The sequence below is a fragment of the Coenobita brevimanus genome, chromosome 97, assembly GCF_032717465.1.
Source record: "Coenobita brevimanus isolate Jiangsu-jjx chromosome 97, ASM3271746v2, whole genome shotgun sequence".
Lineage (NCBI taxonomy): Eukaryota > Metazoa > Arthropoda > Malacostraca > Decapoda > Coenobitidae > Coenobita > Coenobita brevimanus.
The window spans coordinates 16,014,108-16,019,955 of NC_137050.1; the positions used below are offsets into that span (position 1 = coordinate 16,014,108).

General features: G+C 43.9%; 1 protein-coding gene across 1 annotated transcript in view; it reads left to right on the forward strand.

Annotated features, from left to right (window-relative positions):
* The first annotated feature begins 3,062 nt into the window (after nucleotides 1-3,062).
* Nucleotides 3,063-5,848, forward strand: part of LOC145413833 (phospholipid scramblase 1-like) — a 118,280-nt gene continuing 115,494 nt past the window's right edge. The window contains exon 1 of the mRNA XM_080283497.1: nucleotides 3,063-3,075. The gene's annotated coding sequence lies outside the window, so the exon portion shown is untranslated. The remainder of the gene's footprint in view (nucleotides 3,076-5,848) is intronic.

Genomic DNA, 5,848 nt, shown 5'->3' on the forward strand with positions numbered 1-5,848 from the left:
AATCTTCAGTAGTCCTTCAGTGCAAGAGGTCTATCATAAACTGAATAAAAGTGTCCTGTGGTAGCAAGAATAAAGTAAAAACAAAGTAATTGGAGTAAAAGGGTTAGGAGGAAGCGATAATGCTTCCTGATATTACAACAGCAGTTTTCTGAGTCACTAAAATTTCCTGTTTCTCTCATTACTTCGCTCTTTGTGCATTCCAGACCAGGATTTCTCCTCCAAACATATGAAATCTCCATCTCAATATACCTACAGCCTGAATGTATCAAAAGGTACAAACTAGCCGCTATTAAGTCATATGTGGATTCTCCGTTATAAACATATGACAGTATCAAAGAACATTTGATACCAGTTGTACTTCTATCTCGTGTTTGATGTCTGTAACTACTTGGCTATCTCTGTGTTAGAGGTTTGTGTGTGTGTGTGCGTGTATGTGTGATTGTTTTACGACCCTGTGTTCACCTTTTAATGAGTAAATGCTAACTCCTGTGTGTGCATCAGATCCCATTGCACACGAGCGCTAACCTGTTCCTGTGTGTGTGTGTGTGTGTGTGTGTCAATTTATGTAAGCCAAACGTGTGTGCATGTGTGTGTGTATGTGTGTGTGTGTGTGTCAACTTATGTAAGCCAAACGTGTGTGTGGATGTGTGTGTGTGTGTGTGTGTGTGTGTGTGTGTGTGTGTGTGTGTGTGTGTGTGTGTGTGTGTGTGTGTGTGTGTGTGTGCTGAAATTACCACCAAGTGTTTTTTTATTCCTTTTTAGATGGAGAGGGGGAGGAGTTGCTTTCTACAGAGGGAGGAAAGAGGCTGCTTGTTACAGGGAGGGAAGGAAAGGGTGGCTTGTTAATTATCAGGCGTCTGTGGACCGGCCCCTAATCTCTTATCTCTATACCTCCTCCATCAATCTCCGTGTTATCGGAAACCTTGTGATAGGAAAACTATAAACATTTTCGTGGTCGCGTTTTCTCTCACATTTAGTCATGATTTTCCCTGGGCGATTTCATTCACGTGAGAGAGATGATAGGAGCCTGAGAGTGTTAATACTGATATCACTAAATCCTCTCATGGTAGGGGACAATTCCAGCTAACTCCAGACGATTTTATTTATCACAAGTGAGCCATTGCAGCCTGAAAGTGTTAATTATTCATCTATAAAGCAAGGGTTCACCACTGGCTTCAGTACGATGGCGTCTGAGTTGCATTATTCTTGCTGCCGCCCTACAGTTTACGTTAGCTTTGGTGGAATTTTCGTACTGAAGGGGTTGAGCGACAGAACTTCCATCAGTCCTATCCGGAGTAGATTTCCATTAACCAGGGCAAAATATTTAAATGCTACGCCATTTGAGTTGGTTAATCCCCTCAGCTGAAGGACGTACTTCATCTCATTCTTGCTGTTTCCAAAATATTTCATTCAGATTAGGAGAGACTTTTTTTTTTTTTAAATGGAAGGGTTAAAGATAGCCACCATTAACTCTTTCACTATCAACAGGCTCTTTGAAACTAAAAAATAAAAATTATCTGGTGGATGCAACAGTGAACCATAATAGACGTCATCGAAAAGGAGTTATAATCAGACGTCACCCACTCCTATCTCACAGCTTTATCATTTCCACGCTATCACCAAATTATTTTAGTCAGCTTAACGGATAGTTCTCTCTCTCTCTCTCTCTCTCTCTCTCTCTCTCTCTCTCTCTCTCTCTCACACACACACACACACACACACACACACACACACACACACCTCCCCTACTTCATACTATCAGAGTGTGTGTGTGTGTGTGTGTGTGTGTGTGTGTGTGTGTGTGTGTGTGTGTGTGTGTGTGTGTGTACCTCAGCCTTGGATTCTTCCGCGACTCTCTTCACCGCTGACAGTGTGTTTGTTTCTGTGTGTCGGCAGGATGGACGTCAAGTCAGGGATATCAGAAGAAGGTGAGGGAGGTGCCTTCCTGTCTTTGTGTCCATCTGTCTATCCATCAGTCTTTTTTACTATATCTGTCTTAAATGAGGGAGGTGTCTGCCTGTCCAACTGTCAGTCTATCCAACAAGCGTTGTGATTATATCTGTCCGAAGTAAGTGAAGAAGAAGTCAGTTTTTCCGTCAGTCTTTCTAACTGTACTAGTCTTAAGGGCGGAAGATGTCTGTCTGTATATCTGTCTTTCTGTCTGTCTGCCTGTCCATCAGTTTTTGTGAACATATCTGTCTCAAGTGCGGGAGGTATGTTAGTATATCTGTCTGTCTAGCCATCTGTCTTTATGAACATATTTCTGTTCAGTGAGGGCGGTGTCTGCATGTCTACTGATCTGTCTATCTGTCTATTTATCAGTCCTCCTGACTATATCTTTCCCATGTGGATGCATCTGTATATCTGTGTGCAGAAAGAATGGTGGCATCAGAGGAAACCGGGGGATGTATCTGTTTATCTGTGTCTTATTCTGTCCGTCTTAGTGGATGTATTATTGTGTATAAACGAGATGTACTCCTTACCAGTAATATTAGAGGAGGAGGAGGGAAGTGGCTGCCTACCTAACTTTTCTATCCGTGAATCTATTTTACTCTCTAATGGTTCATTGGGCGTATCTCAGTGTTTCTGTGTGCTGACGGGATAGACTTCAAGCTATTAATATCTGAGGAAAGTGAAAGAAGTCTCTCTCTCTCTCTCTCTCTCTCTGTCGATATGCTTGTCTATCCCTCAATATCTCTGTCGTTTTGTTTAAGGAGATGTATTTATGTGTCTCTGTGTCCTGAAGGTGATAGCTTTCAGGCCAGTGATATCAGAGGGAGGGGAGGGAGGCGTCTGTCTGTCATCCTTCCTGTCTTTCTGTATCCCACTGTCTGCCTATCAATCTATCCATCAATCTGTCTGTCTGACTGTCTCTTCGTTAAGTGGGTGTATTTAAATGCGTCTGTGTGTTGACGGGATAGACCTGGAACCAGTGACACAAGAGGCACAAATCTGTCTATATTCCTGCCTGTATCTGTTTGTCTGTCTGTCTGTCAATCTGTTTACCAGTCTGAAGTTGCTCTTTTGTGTGTGTTTCAGATCAGATGGACCTCAAGCCAGTAACAGCTGAGGAAGGTAAGGGAGGTGTCTGTCTGTCTGTCTGTAATCTGTCCATCTTTCAGTAATTTCAGTTATATGCCTAGTCAAACATCGAAGTAGAAAGTGGAATTCGCGTTTCTGTCTTTTTAACTGTCTATTGTTTAAGAGTGCTGTGGTGGGGCATGCAGAAGAGGTGTGTGGTGTGAGACGTGTGGGTGGTGGTGTAAGAAAAGGAAGTGAATGGTGGTGCGAGGAAGTAAGTATGGCTGTGGCAGAGAAGAGACGTGCATATGAAGTGTGGCTGCAGAGGAAGGATGAGATGTCATATGAAAGGTATAAGGAGAAGAGGAATAGAGCGAGTAGGGCTGTGCGTGATGCTAAAGTGGCAGCAGATGAGAGGTGGGGTAGGCGGCTGACAGAGAATTTTCAACAGAATAAGAAAATGTTTTGGAAGGAGGTGAAAAGGGTGCGAAAGGGAGAGTCTGGGAAGGAAGAACGAGTAAAAGCAGAGGATGGAAGGATGTTAATTGAGATGGATGCAGTAAGGAAGAGATGGGCAGAGTATTTTGAAAGATTATTAAATGTAGAGGAGGAAAGGGTGGCTGAGATTGTGGCGGATGGAAGGGTGCAAGGAATAAATGTGTTGGGAGAGTTGAATGATTCTTTGATCACGAAGGAGGAAGTGGAGAAGGCAGTAAAGGAGATGAAAACAGGGAAAGCTGCAGGTATGGATGGGTGTGCTGTGGAATGCCTGAAGGGTGGTGGAGTGACTATTGTTGACTGGTTAGTAAGATTGTTGAATGTGTGCTTTGAGAAAGGTATGGTGCCAATTGACTGGGCAAGTGCTTGTGTGGTCCCGTTGTATAAAGGCAAGGGTGATAAGTATGAATGTACTAGCTTTAGGGGTATAAGTCTGTTGAGTGTTGTAGGTAAGGTGTATGGTAGAGTGTTAATTATGAGAGTTAGAGAGGGTACAGAGGGAGTGATTAGTGATGAGCAGTGTGGCTTTAGGAGAGGGAGGGGATGCGTTGATCAGGTGTTTGCTGTGAGACAAGTGTGTGAAAAGTATTTAGCGAAAGGCAAGGATGTGTTTTGGGCATTTATGGATTTAGAGAAAGCGTATGATAGAATTGATAGGGAGGCTTTGTGGACTGTTTTAAGATTGTATGGACTTGATGGTAGGTTACTAAAAGGGGTGAAAAGTTTTTATGTAAATAGTAGAGCATGTGTAAGAGTGGGAAATGCTGTGAGTGATTGGTTTCCCGTGAGAGTGGGGCTGCGACAGGGATGTGTGATGTCACCTTGGTTGTTTAATATTTGCATGGATGGTGTTGTAAGGGAGATGAATGCAAGAGTTTTAGGTGGTCTGAGTCTGGTAAATGTTGATGGTGGAGATTGGAATCTGAAGCAGCTGCTGTTTGCAGATGATACTGCACTGGTGACTGATTCAGAGGAGAGATTGAGACAGTTGGTAGAGGAGTTTGGAAGGGTGTGTGAAAGGAGGAATTTGAAAGTAAATGAGAATAAGAGTAAAGTGATGAAGTGTACGAGGTTGATAGATGGTAGGGGGATGAATATAGTTTTGAATGGTGAGTTGCTTGAGGAGGTAGATTGTTTTAAATATCTAGGGTCACATGTTGCTGTGGATGGAAGAATAGATGCAGAAGTGAAGTCTAGAATAAATGAAGTAGGAAAGGTGCTGGGAGGAATGAAAAAAGTGTTTAAATGTCGTTCGCTTAGAATGGATGTAAAGAGAAGGCTGTATGAGGGTGTTGTGGTACCGACTGCATTATATGGGGCTGAAACATGGAATATGGGTGTAGCAGAGAGGAAAAGTTTGAATGTAATGGAGATGAGGTGTCTGAGGAGTATGTGTGGAGTGACGCGTATGGATCGGGTGCGAAATGATGAAGTGCGAAGGAGAGCTGGAGTTGTTCAGGAGATGGCTGGTAGAGTTGAGCAGAGGGTGTTGCGATGGTTTGGGCATATGGAGAGAATGGATAATGAGCGATTGGTGAAAAAGATAACTAGATCTGATGTGAGAGGTGTAAGGCTGAGAGGAAGACCACGAATAGGATGGATGGATAGTGTGAAGAGAGCGCTGGATGCGAGAGGGATGTCTGTCGAGCAAGGAAGAGTGGCTGTGCGTGACAGAAATAAATGGAGAGAAATTGTGAATAAATAAGTGATGACGCAGCCCTGAGGGGATATTCTCCCGCATTTGGTCTGATCAGCTAGTCAGGTCAGGTGCGGGTAAGGGGATGGGTATGTTATGATGTGGCAGGGGTAAACCAGCTCTGCTGTCGGGCCCTGCTGCGGATGTCACTGATTGCATTGCGCAGTTGACCCTTGTGCGGTGTGGTGCGATGAGGATCTGTCCGTTCTCCCCTTTGGGGCTAAGATGTGAATGAATGTGTTTAAATGGATGAGTAAATGGAGAGTGTGTCGTCCTGTCTCGGCTACCTCCCTTTCCTTGGGGGAAGCAGCCTAGGTATATAGATAGATAGATAGATAGTTTTGACAGTCATCGCCAGTGTGTGTGTGTGTGTGTGTGTGTGTGTGTGTGTGTGTGTGTGTGTGTGCTTTAAGCCAGTGACATCAGCAAACAGGAAATTCTCTCTCTCTCTCTCTCTCTCTCTCTCTCTCTCTCTCTCTCTCTCTCTCTCTCTCACAGATGGACAGTCATTGCCAGCGTGTGTGTGTGTGTGTGTGTGTGTGTGTGTGTGTGTGTGTGTGTGTGTGTGTGTGTGTGTGCTTTAAGCCAGTGACATCAGCAAACAGGGAATTCTGTGTGTGTGTGTGTGTGTGT